General features: G+C 37.7%; 1 long non-coding RNA gene across 6 annotated transcripts in view; it reads left to right on the top strand.

Annotated features, from left to right (window-relative positions):
• Positions 1-14,774, top strand: part of LOC141552137 (uncharacterized) — a 264,486-nt gene that overhangs the window by 176,728 nt on the left and 72,984 nt on the right. The gene's annotated exons all lie outside the window — the stretch shown is intronic.

Genomic DNA, 14,774 nt, shown 5'->3' with positions numbered 1-14,774 from the left:
TTGACAATTCTTCTAGATACAGGCTCAAGTTGTGGGGCCATATTTGGTCCACCTGATAGAGTCATTTAGTTATGAATATCATTTGACAGAGGTCCATGGTCTAAGCTCATCCCCACACATATTTGGTAGATGTCCCTAGCCCTGGACATCAGGAGTCTTCCTCACTGGAATATAGAATATTCATGCAGCTTGGGCAGAAAGTTCATACTTTGAGTGTTCAATACTAATCATTCCTTGACTTTTCTTATTCAATGGTATATTTAGATCTGGTCATTTAAACTACTTGTGGGTAATGACAACCTACATGATTAGCACGACTTACACTAATTAAGCAAAAAAAAATCTCTTTATTAGATCCTAATGACTTAGTCAAATACTGATTCCTTGATCTTTTCTCAGCATCTTCTGATTCTACCATTAGCTTACCCATTATTTGCCCACATTCCCAATTTCCTTTTATTTCTTGTGCCTTTTTCTTTCTTTGCTTCTTTAGGTTCTTCTATTTAATTCTTATTATTTGGATTAACCCCTCATTGTCTTTTCCTTCAGTTTGAACTGTTCTCCTTCAAGTTATTCCAAATTTCTTCTATCAAAGAGTTACAGAATTTCAGTATTAAAAGGAAATGGAGACTTTGAGTTCATGTGACGAAGTTCGAGACTAGGTATTTTCATCTATCCATCTGACCTCTCAAACTTTCTCTAGATAGGAATTATATACAAGAGATAAAACAATTTCAGTTTTCTCATTTCTAGGACACCAAGAACCTGGGCAGGGTTCCTGATAAACTAATATCAGATCTAACCTCTTGCCACTAACATACTCATCTTTCTTCTCTCTTATAACTGACTACGATCTGACAAAACTGCACAAATACGACCCAAGGGCTTCTCACAAAATTCATTTCTACTCTCCCCGCCCCTCCTAAGGTCAGGAAATGCAGTGTAGTAGCTTTGTGCTGCAACAAAGCTTAGCTAGAGAACATAACAGGAGGAACTGGGACAGGGTATATGTATATGGCTGTGTGGTACTCCAGTAATCTGAGATAAAGAGCCAGTCTTTCAGGTAGAGCTGGTTCTATAACCTCAGAAGTCAGTTGGAGCAGAGACTGGGACCAATAAAATGTGAATTTCCCAGCACAGGAGAAAGATGTGATGTCTTTAATGTCTTGTCCTTAGAAAAATCAGCATGAAAGGGGAAGAATCAGAAAGTGAAGAATCAGTAATTGTGAAGAGAGGAAAAAAAAAGATTACCAAAGAATTCGAGAGGAAGAAGACTTAGTTAAGGACTTTGAATATAAGCAAATAAACCAACATGGAAGATATTAATAACAGAGGGGAATATTGCATCTAGATTAGCTAAAGGAGTCTAGATATCTACTAATAAATACTGCAAGACTGGGGGAAATGAATCAACATTTGCTGAGACAGAGGACCCTGTGGATTCACAAAAGAGTATGGAACCATAGCAGGGTGACCCTGAATGGCTTAAAAGGGAGACAACAATTATAAAAGCAAGATTTATGACTTTCACAGCAGAAATAATGGGCAGAATAAATGGAGGAAAAGTTTGAATCTTTGGTTTCAAGTATCAACAAAGAAATAAAAGAGAAAATGACTAATTGAGAATCCAAATACACAGAGTGAAGGACAATCTGGAAAAAAGGAGCAAAAATCAATAATGTTCAAAGAAAATGTGATCTCTGTATAAGCAAAGCATATCGATTTTGAAAACACGATGGATAGTCAGCTTAAAAGATTAATGGTCTTCCAGAATATGTCATTATAATACAAGAGTAATAGAAGAAGATTGCGCAGACCTCCAAATTACCTCTAGGAAGGAACTTCAGCATTCTAGATCTAGAACAAAACATACATTATGGAATACATACTCTAACATATCAGACAATTGGCTTTCCAGTCTCTGCTTTAAGACCTTCTACAACTTCTACAACAGGAAATTTACCACATCACTATCTAGTCTAATCTAGTTTGAATTTTTAGGGAATTTTTCTTGATAAGGTAACTAAATGCACTTAATTATATTTTCTACCTCATCATTCATTCTGCCTTCAGGAGATAAATAGAGAAAAATGTAGGCCCTTTACCTCAAGACAACCATTCATATATTGGTAGGACCACAGTTCACTCATCCTACAAGCTCTGTGTCTCTTAATGGACCCTAGGATTGCTTTTCTTATTTGGCCGCCACATCATACTGCTGACTCAAATTGAGCTTGCACTCCATTTATATGCCTAGATTTTTTTCAAATCAATTGTCATCTATTTATTATTATCCTGGTCCTTACCTTTTAAATGTTTTTTTTTTGTAGTTCCCATGTTATATTTATCCCTACTGAATTTCACATTATTTGATTCATCCCAATGCTCTGGACTGTTATGATCCATGATCCATATGGCTTTTTGCTGTCATTCTATATTAGCTTTCCCTCCTCATCTTGAGTATTCTGTGAATTTAATGATCATGCCATTTATGCCTTTAATTCATTGATTAAAAAACAAACAAACAAACAAACGAAAACATTAACAGAAGCACCAATCCCTGGGGTAATCTACTGGAGATCTCTTGCCATGGTGAAAATCAGGACATTCATTGGGTTCAGAATTTAAGTGATCCATATTGATTTCATGCACAGGGACCAGAAGTGTGGGGATACTTTATTCATTAGCAAAAATTGGTTAAAATCAAGCTAATCTATAGCTTCCTTTTCTGCTACTTTATTCATCCTGCCAAAAAAGGAAACCAAATTAGCTGATGAAGTTATGTTGACTCTTTGTAATCCCCTTTTTCCCTTCAGTATTCATCATTAATCTCTATTGATCCATATAGAACTTTTTCAGAATTCAGAATCCTCTTTCCGGTCCTCTTTCCCATTTTTTTTTTTTGAGGAGGGAATGGATATATTTGCTGCTCTTAAATCTCATAGTGACTTTCCCAAAAACGTTAGTAGCAGGGGTTCTGGCATTCCATCTGAAGAATTATTTCAGAGACTGAGAATGACCTGACTACATCAAGAACCTCCAGACGCTGTCTTATTCTGCCCTTGTTTATCTTGGGTATCAATTCTCCTCTGGTGTCTTATATGTCCTGTCATTTCCAGTGCAGACTCATCTTATGAGAATCAGGCAGCTCTGGGAAGCAAAACAGTTCAGTGGTCTCACTGGTCCTGCAGTCAGGAGGACCTGAGTTCAAATCCCAGATTCAGACACTTAACACTTACTAGCTGTGACCCTGAGCAAGTGACTTAATCCCAATTGTCTCACTTGAAAAAAGAATCAAGAACTCTGTGGATTCCTTTATTAATGTCATCATCCATCGTAATTCTCACCTTAAGCAAAGGGTCTCGCTTTTCTTTGATCCAGTCTTAATATATGTAGAGTTTGGGGAGTCTACTTTGGGAATCATATGGTTTTATTGGTGTCAATTCTGTTACCAAAGCTGCTGGAGAGGGTCGGGGTGGGAACCAGTGTGTGCACAGCCAGGAGTAAGGGAAATGAGTTCAAATACAGCCTCAGCAATTTGCTAGTTTGTTATCTATAGTAATTCATGTCACTTCTGCCTCAGTTTCCTTATCTGTAAAATGGGGATAATAATAGTAACTCTCCCTCAGGATAATTGTTAGGATTAAAAGAGAGAGTCCTTGTCACATAGTGGTGCATTATAAATGTTAGACATAATTGTTATTCTATCACCCTATTCTGTCGCATCTGTCCCTGTGATTCCGCATGCTGCAACATTTTCACTAGAGGTGGACAGTAGCAACAATAGGAGGTGAAACTCAATATTATCACCTTTGGAATAGATTAGATTCCTTGGCAAACTGTGGAATCTGGGCAACATTTAAAATCATTGACTGAAATAAACTGGGCAGATCACTTCTGGATCATATTTCCAAGCTCTTCTATTCTTCTTCCCAACTCCTCCCTCTGGCAGCGAGGTGCTAAAAGTTCTGGATCCCGAGTCAAATCTGGCCTCAGATATTCACTAACTGTGTGACTTCTATTTGCCTCAGTTTCTTTGACTGTAAAATGAGGATATTAACAACATCTACCTTCCAGGCTTGTTGTGAGCATTACCTACAATGATATTCATAAAGTTCTTAGTGCAGTGCCTGGTCCATAGTAGGTGCTATATCAATGTTATTCTTTTTCTTTCCTTCACCTTATCTCTCCCCTTTCCCAATTCTCAAACTAATCTGGAATTATCTGCATTTGTACATTGAGATGGTTCACTGCACTATGTACCAGTCAAAAGCAAATGCTATTTCTATAGGTGTTTAAGTTTTGCCAAACGCTCGATGTAGATGATATCATTTAATAGCTGTAATTGGCTCAGTGAGAAGGAGGAATTACTGTGATAGCCAGCTTGCTCTCCAAATGAGAGATTCTGCTTGGTCAACAAGCCTTCCAGAGATAGCGAGTGGCAGCAGCCAGTTTGGGGAGGACTGAGCTAAATAATATACGCTTAGCCCTGCAACCCTTTGGAGCTTCAATCTTGTTTTCTGGGACACTGAAGAAGGCACTTTAATGTCTCACTGCTTAAAAACCGTCAGGTCCATCATTTTGTGTTCTTTATACAAGAGGCTGAATAAAACAGCTGTTAATGGCATTATAAAAAGTCCTTTACCCAAAATAATGCTGCCCACCATTCTTGGGCTTAATTGCTTCAAGTGTTCAGGGAAAACAGTTTCTCAAGGAAGTTGAAAAGAACATAATCTGCCCTCATATGCTAATTGAAGTGATGGATGGCACTGTGGAAGAACAATCTGGTTACAATAGACTGGGGAAGATATGTGCTGTGCAGAGCAGAGACTGCTGGGGGTCAGCAGCTTCCTGGACCCAACCCGAGGGAAGGGTTTTGCTGATCCAGTTACAAATGAGTCATTTCAAGTATCTCTCAGACTCCTTTTGTTTTCTATTCTTTATTTAGTTTCATTCAATTTGGCTTCCAAGTAATATAATTAGCAGCCTTTGGATGGTGGTGGTGGTGGTGGTAGTGGTGGTGGTGGTAGAAGCTATAAAAGAGGATTATTTTCTAAATTCCTCAAGGAGAAAAATGATCTTTTCAGGGGATTTAGGAAATGCTCTCTCTTTGTGGAGGGCTAGAAAATGACTTTTATTGAAAGCTGTCTGTGTGTTGTGCAGGTTATCTTTTTGAACTCAATGTGGACGAGGCTGCCCAGCCTTGGAACAGTTTGGAGAGTGCTAGAATTTGAAGTGCTTCATTAATGGTTTAGAGTTCCAAGTTCATCATAAAACATCGATTTGTTCCTTAGAAAGGCTTACCGTGGGGGATGATGAGTTCAGCAGAAAGGGGCCTGCTGACTGCAGGAGAACTCTCACCCTCACCAGCCAGTCCACTTCAAGTGAGGATGCTGGCAGTCCACATTTCCCAGGATCGCTCCTCCCCCTCATTCTTCCTCTAAATAATTAGAAGGAACTAAGGAGGTTTAACTGGGAGAGGAAAGGCATGATATCTGCCTTCAAGTGCAGACAATTCTCTCTTTATATAAGTAGAATATTCTGAAGACCTCTATAAAACATGACTTTTTTTATGTAATGCAAAGTTACCCACCGACGTGGAGGAAGGAGAGAGACAGAGAGAGGCAGGAGAGGACGCTGGAACTCCATGGAAGGAGGAGGCTGGCAAATGGTTCAAGGACACATGGGGGCTGGGGTAAGAAGGGGAAAAGTCATGTGAGGGCCTGGCTGGACATGGACAGAGACTGGAGAGGATGGGCAACACATAGAGCTGTCATTCCCACATTACATTTATCCTAGTTGAATTCCACATTATTGGATTCATCCCAATGCTTTAGATTGTCATGATCAATTTAGCTCTTTGCGGTCATCCGGTCATCCCGTAGTAGCTTTCCCTCCTAGTTTTCTCTCTGGCCAAACCCATGTACTTCTGCTTTCACTTGGAAGGTTTTGTTTTGTTTTGTCTTGCTGGGTAGTGGGTGAGAGGAGCAGGAGGAGCAGAGAGATAAAGCCCAATAAAGTACAGTAAAGTTAAGATAGATGTTTTTTAGAATGCAGATTTCTTACAGGATTCTTTACATTTAAGTCAAATCTGCATAATGCAAATTTGCCTGATAAGGTGAGAACTAGTCTAAAGGGATGTCATGTGGTAGAGTAATTAGACTGATTTATTCTGACACAAGAATAATGAATGAATGTATGAAAAAGCATTTATTAAATGCTTAATATATACTAGATTTTATGTTAAGTGCTAGGGATATATACCAAAAAGGAGCCACCACAGACCCTGAAGAACTTCCATTTTGGTGAAAGACAATAGCCAAAACAGAAGCAGGGGTGGTCCATACCAAAATAAGGTCAAAATGGGTACATGATTGTGGCATAAAGAGTGATACTAGAAGCAAATTAGGAGAGCAAGGGATAGTTAACCTATCAGATCTTTGGAGAAAGGAGAAATTTATGGTCAAAGAAGAACTGTAGAACATCATGAAATGCAAAAGGGACAACTCTGATTACATTAAATTAAAAAGATTTTGCATAAACAAAATCAATATAGCCAAGATTAAAAGGGAAGCAGAAAGCTGGGAAAATTTTTTACCACTAGTATTTCTGATAAAGGTCTCATTTCTCAAATATATAAAGAAGTTAGTCAAATTTATAAGAATACAAGTCATTCCCAAATTGATAAATGGTCAAAGGATATAAGCAGACAGTTTTCAGACGAAGAAATTAAATCTATGTGGAAAAAATGCCTTAAATCATTATTGATTAGAGAAATGCAAACTAAAACAACTCTTAGATACCACCTCACATCTATCAGTTTGACTAAGGTGACAGAAAAAGAAAATGATAAATATTAGAAGGGATGTGGGAAAACTGGAATGCTAATGCACTGCTGGTGGAGTTGAGAATGAATCCAACCACTTTGGAGAGCAATTTAAAACTACACCCAAGGGGCTATCAAACTGTGCATACCCTTTGATACAGAAGTGTTTCTACTGGGCCTATATCCCTAAAAGAAGGGAAAGGAACTCACATGTGCAAAAATGTTTGTGGCAGCCCTCTTTATAGTGGCAAAGAACTGGAAACTGAGTGGATGTCCATCAGTTGGGGAATGGCTGAATAAGTTATGGTGTATGAATATTATGGAGTATTATTGTTCTGTAAGAAACCATCAGATGCAGGATGATTTCAAAGAAGTCTGGAGAGACTGACATGAACTGATGCTAAGTGAAGTGAGCAGAGCCAAGACAACATTGTACAGAGCAACCACAAAATTATGTAATGATCAACTCTGATGGATTTGGCTCTTTTCAACAATGAGGTGATCCAAGCCAATTCCAACAGAGTTGTGATGGAGAGAGCCATCTGCATTCAGAGAGAGACTATGAAAAGTGAATGTGAATCACAATGTAGTTTTTTCCCCCACTTTTTGTTGTTGTTTGCTTTCTTTTTGTTTTCTTTTTTTCCCCTTTTTGATCTGATTTTTCTTGTGCAGAATGATAAATGTGGACATATGTATAGAAGAATTGTACATGGTTAATGTATATTGGATTATTTGCTGTCTAGGAGAGGGGGTGGGGGAAGAGAAGGAGAAAAATTTGGAACACAAAACTATCTTTGCATAGATTTTGAAAATAAAAAGCTACAAAATGTGGGTTTTATATTCCAGAGATGAGTAGATGAACTTCTTCAGGGGACTGAAGCTATGTACTTTAGAGTCCAGGGTAAGAGGTCCAGCATAGAATATGTTACACAAAAGATGGTGGTAAAAGAACATCTAAAGCGTTCCTGAAAGATGTTGTTGAAATGAGTAATCAGGGAAGGGAAAAATAGGGGAATCCATTTTAGTCTAAGAACCTGAGAAATCATTATTAGAAGCCATGGAATGTCTTCAGAGGGAGTAGATTTTTATTCCATGGAAGGTCTTCCAGATGGGGCCAGATACCTATTGAATCCTTTAGATCCTCCAAACTTGGAGCTTTTTCCCTTCCTCCAGCCAAGGTGAAAGAGGTTGGGGAAAGGCAGAGTGAGAGGACATATACTATACCCCTTCCTCCCACAGATATTTTTACCCTGAATTCCACTACATGTAAAAAGGAGGGGAAATTTCTCACTATATTTTCATTCTCATATCTCTGAATACACATTCATATATGTGCATATGTGTTTTTGAATATATAAATAAATTCATGTCCTCATGGTTGCTGTAATTCTTTCCTTTGGAACACATAACCTAACCTATCTGTGCCATCTTATCCCGAGCCATTCTTGTCCACTTTCATCCACAGAGTAGCAATGCTTGTTAACATGCTTAAATAAAACATCCACTCAACAGATGGGCACTTCAAAACATGAGGTAGATTCTAATGATGTCCTCTTACTGCCCTGCTTATTTGTTGTCCTTCTCTCTTGCTATAAAGACACATGTACCAGAAGAACTTCCCTTCCACCTCTAATCACTTGCTTTGTAATACATTAAAATTTACTTATTTATGTTCACAATGTCTTCCCAATAGACTTAAAGCTCCTTGGGGACAGTGATTTTTATGTTAATCTGCCCAGCACACAGTAGCTACTCAACAGATACCTACTCATTGAAAAAAATCAGTATAATGGCATTCTTTATTTATCTACTTGACTTTGCCCATGTGTATCCATAAGCTAAAACTTTCTGAGTGTTCATTGACATCGAAAGGGCCAACAGAATTCTGGACGGCAATTGACACAATGCCATCCCCAAATAGAAGCACTTGAAGGGATTTTGCAGCTCTAGGGCTCTCTCTGGCTAGTGGACTCTCATGTGGACCCCCTCTAGGATAGTATTTAGCAGCAAATATGTATTTTTGTCTCCTGGTTTTGTCTTCCTTAATATTCATAACCACAGAATCATTGAATGAAGTCTCAGAGGTTGCTTCTGTCAAAGACTTCTATGATCTGAACATTTGAGTGAGAGATGAGAGACACCTTGTTGTCAGGGTGCCTTTTAGATCCCATTTGGCTCTAACAAGTCAATTAAAAAAATGATCAAGAAGCAATAAACACAGCAGGATTGTGTGTCCCCTTTAAGTCAATTGCTTGTCAGTGATGATATTGTTTGCTGCAGAGAATCATTTCTGAAAGCTTGCCTTTTCCCTTTTCCCGTTTTTATCAAGGACACTTTTGATAAATCTGGAGATCAATTTCATAAAGAAAATTCATCTGAGTTTACATATATATATATATATATTATTTGTGCATAGACACACACATGTGCATATCATAATAACCATTCATATTTATGGAACACTTTAAGATCTGCAAAGATAATAACCTTTAGCCTTCACAATAACCATATGAAGTAAGTGCTCTGATTATCCTATTTTTATAGATGAGGAAATTGAGGCTAAGAAGTTAAAGAGATTAGTTCAAGGGTACATAATTAGTAAATGTCTGAGGCATGTCTTCTTGACTTCAAAACCAGTATTTGATCCACTAATGCACCTAAGTGCTTAAAATCAGAATTATGGATTAGATAGAAAAATGGATGGAAAGAACAGATCTCTCTCTCTATGTATACATGTATGTAAGTTTAAGTCTGTATGTGTATGTATGACAGATAGATGACAGAGATAGATCAATTGGAGAATCATAGAATCAGAATTCCAATGTTGGAAGGAACCTAGGAGCCCCATGGTCCCATGATCACCTAAATAAGAATGCCCTTTTGGGTCTTTCCAATAAATGGCTATCAGTCTGTGCTTGATATTCTCCAATATTAGGAAAAACCCTACTTTCTGTGGAGACAGTCCATTACATTTTTGCGATACTTTTTCTTAATAACTATAATAATAATAGCTAAAATTTATATAGCATTTACCATGTGCTAGGCCTTATACAAAGAAACAAATAATTTCATTGAATCCTCAATAATCCTAAGAGGTATAGGTTATTATCACCCCCTCTTTGAATTCTCAGGAAACTGAATTAAACAGAGAGTGACTTTTCCAGGGTCACATAACTATTATTGTGTCTGAGAATGTATTTGGACTCCAGTCTCCCAGAGAACAGGCCCAGTGCCCTCTTCACTGAGCCATCTAGTTGCCAAATGATTGATATTAATTCTAAATTGATTTTCTTGGAACAGTCATCCTTGCTCCCGATTCTTCTTGCTAGTACCAAATGGAACAAATTAACTATTCCTTCCCATGGCAATTCTTCGAATACTTTGTCTAACTAAAAATTCTAAAGTTACAAGTATGATCCTTCTATGTAGGGATGTAAACAATTTTATCTTATTATAGAAATGTTTTCCCCCTTTATTATTTTTTATGCTTTTCTTGAGTCTTGAATTTAAAGATGGAATTTTCTGTTCAGCTTTAGTCTTTTTATCAGGAAAGCTTGGAAACCCCCTATTTCACTGAATATCTATCTTTCTCCCTGAAAGATTATGCTCAGCATTGGTGGATAGTGGATTATTGGTTTCAATCTAAGATCTTTTGCCTTCTGGAATATATGATTCTAAGCCCTTTGATCCTTTAATGTGGAAGCTACTAAATCCTATGTAATCCCTGCCTGTGACTCCATGATATGTGAATTTCTTTTTCTTTTTTTTCTGGCTGCTTGCCAGTATTTTCTCCTTGACATAATGATTCTGGAACTGACTACAATATTCCTTTCATTTTGAGGTCTCCTTCAGGAAATGATTAGTGGATTTTTTCAATGATTATTTTATTGTCTGGTTCTAGGATACCAGGGTAGTTTTCCTTGATAACTTCTTGAAAGATGCTATTCAGGCTGTTTTAAAATTTTAATCCTAGCCTTCAGAAGAAAGTCCTATAAGTCTTAAGTTATTTCTCCTGGATCTATTTTTCAGGTTAGTTATTTTTCCAAGGGGGTATTTTACATGTTCTTCTTTCTTCCAGAGTCATAAAAAACCAGTGGCAAGACAAAAGTCAGATGACTGGCAATGGCCAGGATGTAATGGATGACTGGTATTTTTTATATCTAACCAAACTCTAAGCTCTCCACAGGATCTGCTTCTGCTTCCTTTATGGCTGTTGGAACAAATTGCTCTCATTTGTTTATTTAGTTGGAAGAATTCTTGAAATAGATATCATCCTAATTCACTTGAGACCCATTGATTATCCTAAATCTGGTTTAGCCTGTCTGTGGAGATGGTTTAACAGGATATGACCACAATGTGTGTACTATACAGAGAAAGTTGAGTGGAGGATTACAGTGCCTACTAAGGGCTCTCTCATGAAGGATCAATCTCCCTCAATCTCTAAGTAACACCACAGTACTATTGTCTCTTTTAGCCACCTGAGAATGTAATAAAAATTCAACCATATCCATTGGGACATCTTATGGCTGATGGAATTTCAGGGTATATTTTGTGGTTTGTTTTCTCATGAGAGCTTTGACTTTATGTCACTAAGAGAACAAAGAGGCTGTTCTAAATGACTATCAAGTCACTTCCAGGTTGTAGAATTCATGCCTTATCAGAAATAAGGAGGCTGTGCCCCCTGATGGCTTCTCTAACTCCTAGATATTTTTGTTCTAGGCTTTTAAATGTCTCTAAAGTTTCAAGAAAATAAATTTTACTATGTGCATAAGCATAGAGAATGTATGTGGGGGTTAGGAGTTGTGTGTAATGTAGACAAGTAAAATTCCATTTGGAAATGAAAACATATTTGAATCTTACTTAAGGCTGGAGGGATTCTGTAACTTAAATATTCAGTAATGACATGACTTTTCCCTTCAAACTTTCTTTTACCCACTGGCCACCTGTCTGGATAAGGCTGGCCCAAGGAAGACTAATCTTACAATGCTTCTCATTGTAAGAAAGTTCAGATTCTTTGCGGGGTTTTCCTTTGGAAGAGATAAGTGTTGCTCAGAGATTATTTCCATCTTAAGGAATGTAGAAGAAGTCAAGACTAGGAAAGTCCTTTAAAGCCCATGTCTCTCTATCTGCCTTCAATGCCTCCTGTGTCCATATGGATGCAGTGAAATCATGGATCTGTGCCAAGTAATGAGAAGAAGCATGGAGGAGAAAGATTCCTTGGAATTCCTTTCAATAAAATAAAGCTGGACCGAGCTCACCATGCTGATTATTTCTAGCATTAGCCAAGAAGATGGAGTGATGGCTTAATGTCGTAATCATGCCCCTGCTCTAATTATGCACAGGCATGGATATGCTCTCGTCCCTGTAGCTACTCTCTCCATCAACATAGATCTCTACTCCTCCAAGAGTCTGAGGACAACAGCAATAGATGGGAGCCTCCTTGACCTCAGCCAAGCTCATTCACAGGTAACAGACCTCTGGGTGTTCTCAATTGTCAGTGGGGCTTATGTTCCATTGGTTCGCCTTTGAGGAACTCAATGCAGTCACCTCCACACCTTTATGAAGCATCGGGAAGACAAAAAGTCTTTTGGCTGTTAAAATTGGAATCCTATGTGGGTGCCTTCCAACCACTTTAGTCTCCTTATATTCAACTTCATGTAATCTACAATTCAGTGAAAGAAACATGGATTTGGCCATGGCAATTCATACCTCACCTTCATGTCTTTGCACTGGCTGTTGTACTTCATGCCTAGAGGGCTCCACCTCTTTCTTCAAGACTTGTTTTAGATCCCCTCTCCTGCAGGAAATCTTTCCTGATACCATTGTAAGGGTTTTTTTTTAATTATTAATTTTATAATTATAACATTTTTTGACAGTACATATGCATAGGTATTTTTTTTAAACAACATTATCCCTTGTACTCCCTTCCATTCTGAATTTTTCCCCTCCTTCCCTCCACCCCCTCCCCTAGATGGCAGCCATTCCCATACATATTAAATATCTTATAGTATATGCTTGGTACAATATATATACACAGAACCGAATTTTGTTGTTGTTGTTGTTGTTGCAAAGGAAGAATTGTATTCAGAAGGTAAAAATAATCTGGGAAGAAAAATAAACAAACAAAAATGCTCACAGTTTACACTCATTACACTCAATGTAGCTGATTCTGTCCATCATTGATCAACTGGAATTGGATTAGCTCTTCTCTATGTTGAAGATATCCACCTCCATCAAAATACATCCTCATACAGTATCATTGTTGAAGTGTATAATGATCTCCTAGTTCTGCTCTTTTCACTCAGCATCAGTGGATGTAAGTCTCTTCCAGCCTCTCTGTATTCCTCCTGTTGGTCATTTCTTACAGAACAATAATATTCCATAACATTCATATACCATAATTTACCCAACCATTCTCCAATTGATGGACATCAGTTCATTTTCCAGTTTCAAGCCACTACAGAAAGGGCTGCCACAAGCTCTTTTTGTTGTAGCTAGAAACTGGAAGTTCAATGGATGTCCATCAATTGGAAAACGGTTGGGTAAATTGTGGTATATGAAGGTTATGGAATATTATTGCTCTGTAAGAAATGACCAGCAGGAGGAATACAGAGAGGCTTGGAGAGACTTAAATCAACTGTTGCTGAGTGAAATGAGCAGAACCAGAAGATCACTATACACTTCAACAACAATACTATATGAAGATGTATTCTGATGGAAGTGGAAATCTTCAACATAAAGAAGATCCAACTTACTTCCAGTTGATCAATGATGGACAGAAATAACTACACCCAGAGAAGGAACACTGGGAAGCGAATGTAAATTGTTAGCACTACTGTCTATCTACCCAGGTTACTTAGACCTTCGGAAGCTAATACTTAATGTGCAACAAGAAAATGGTATTTACACACATATATTGTATCTAGGTTATATTGTAACATATGTAAAATGTATGGGATTACCTGCCATCGGGGGGAGGGAGTGGAGGGAGGGAGGGGATAATTTGGAAAAATGAATTAAAAAAAAAGGGGCTGCCACAAACATTTTGGCACATACAGGTCCCTTTCCCTTCTTTAGTATTTCCTTGGAATATAAGCCCAGTAGTAGCACTGCTGGGTCAAAGGGTATGGCATTTTGATAACTTTTTGGGCATAATTCCAGATTGCTCTCCAGAATGGCTGGATTCTTTCACAACTCCACCAACAATGCATCAGTTTCCCAGTTTTCCCACAGCTCCTCCAAAATTCATCATTATTTGTTCCTGTCATCTTAACCAATCTGACAGGTGTGTAGTGGTATCTCAGAGTTGTCTTAATTTGCATTTCTCTGATCAATAGTGATTTGGAACACTCTTTCATATGAATGGAAATAGTTTTAATTTCATCATCTGAAAATTGTCTGTTCATATCCTTTGACCATTTATCAATTGGAGAATGGCTTTATTTCTTATAAATTAAAGTCAATTCTCTGTATATTTTGGAGATGAGGCCTTTATCAGAACCATTAACTGTAAAAATGTTTTCCCAATTTGTTACTTCCCTTCTAATCTTATTTGCATTAGTTTTGTTTGTGCAGAAACTTTTTAATTTGATGTAATCAAAATTTTCTATTTTGTGATCAATAATGATCTCTAGTTCTCCTTTGGACACAAATTCCTTCCTCCTCCACAAGTCTGAGAGGTAGACTGTCCTATGTTCCTCTAATTTATTTATGATTTCGTTCTTTATGCCTAAATCTTGAACCCATTTTGATCTTAGTATATGGTGTTAAATGTGGGTCCATGCCTAGTTTCTGCCATACCATTGTAAGTTTTTAATAAATGATTGTTGACTGGCTCACTGATATTTGCCAGCTTTATTTCTGGGTCAGTAAATAAATGGATTAGTATTTCTGGGTTAATAACATTTTAGTGAAAACTTCACCACAGTTTGCTCTACTTTGCACACAT

This window comes from Sminthopsis crassicaudata, chromosome 1, assembly GCF_048593235.1.
Source record: "Sminthopsis crassicaudata isolate SCR6 chromosome 1, ASM4859323v1, whole genome shotgun sequence".
NCBI classification, from domain to species: Eukaryota; Metazoa; Chordata; class Mammalia; order Dasyuromorphia; family Dasyuridae; genus Sminthopsis; species Sminthopsis crassicaudata.
This window is presented reverse-complemented; position numbering and strand designations above follow the sequence as displayed.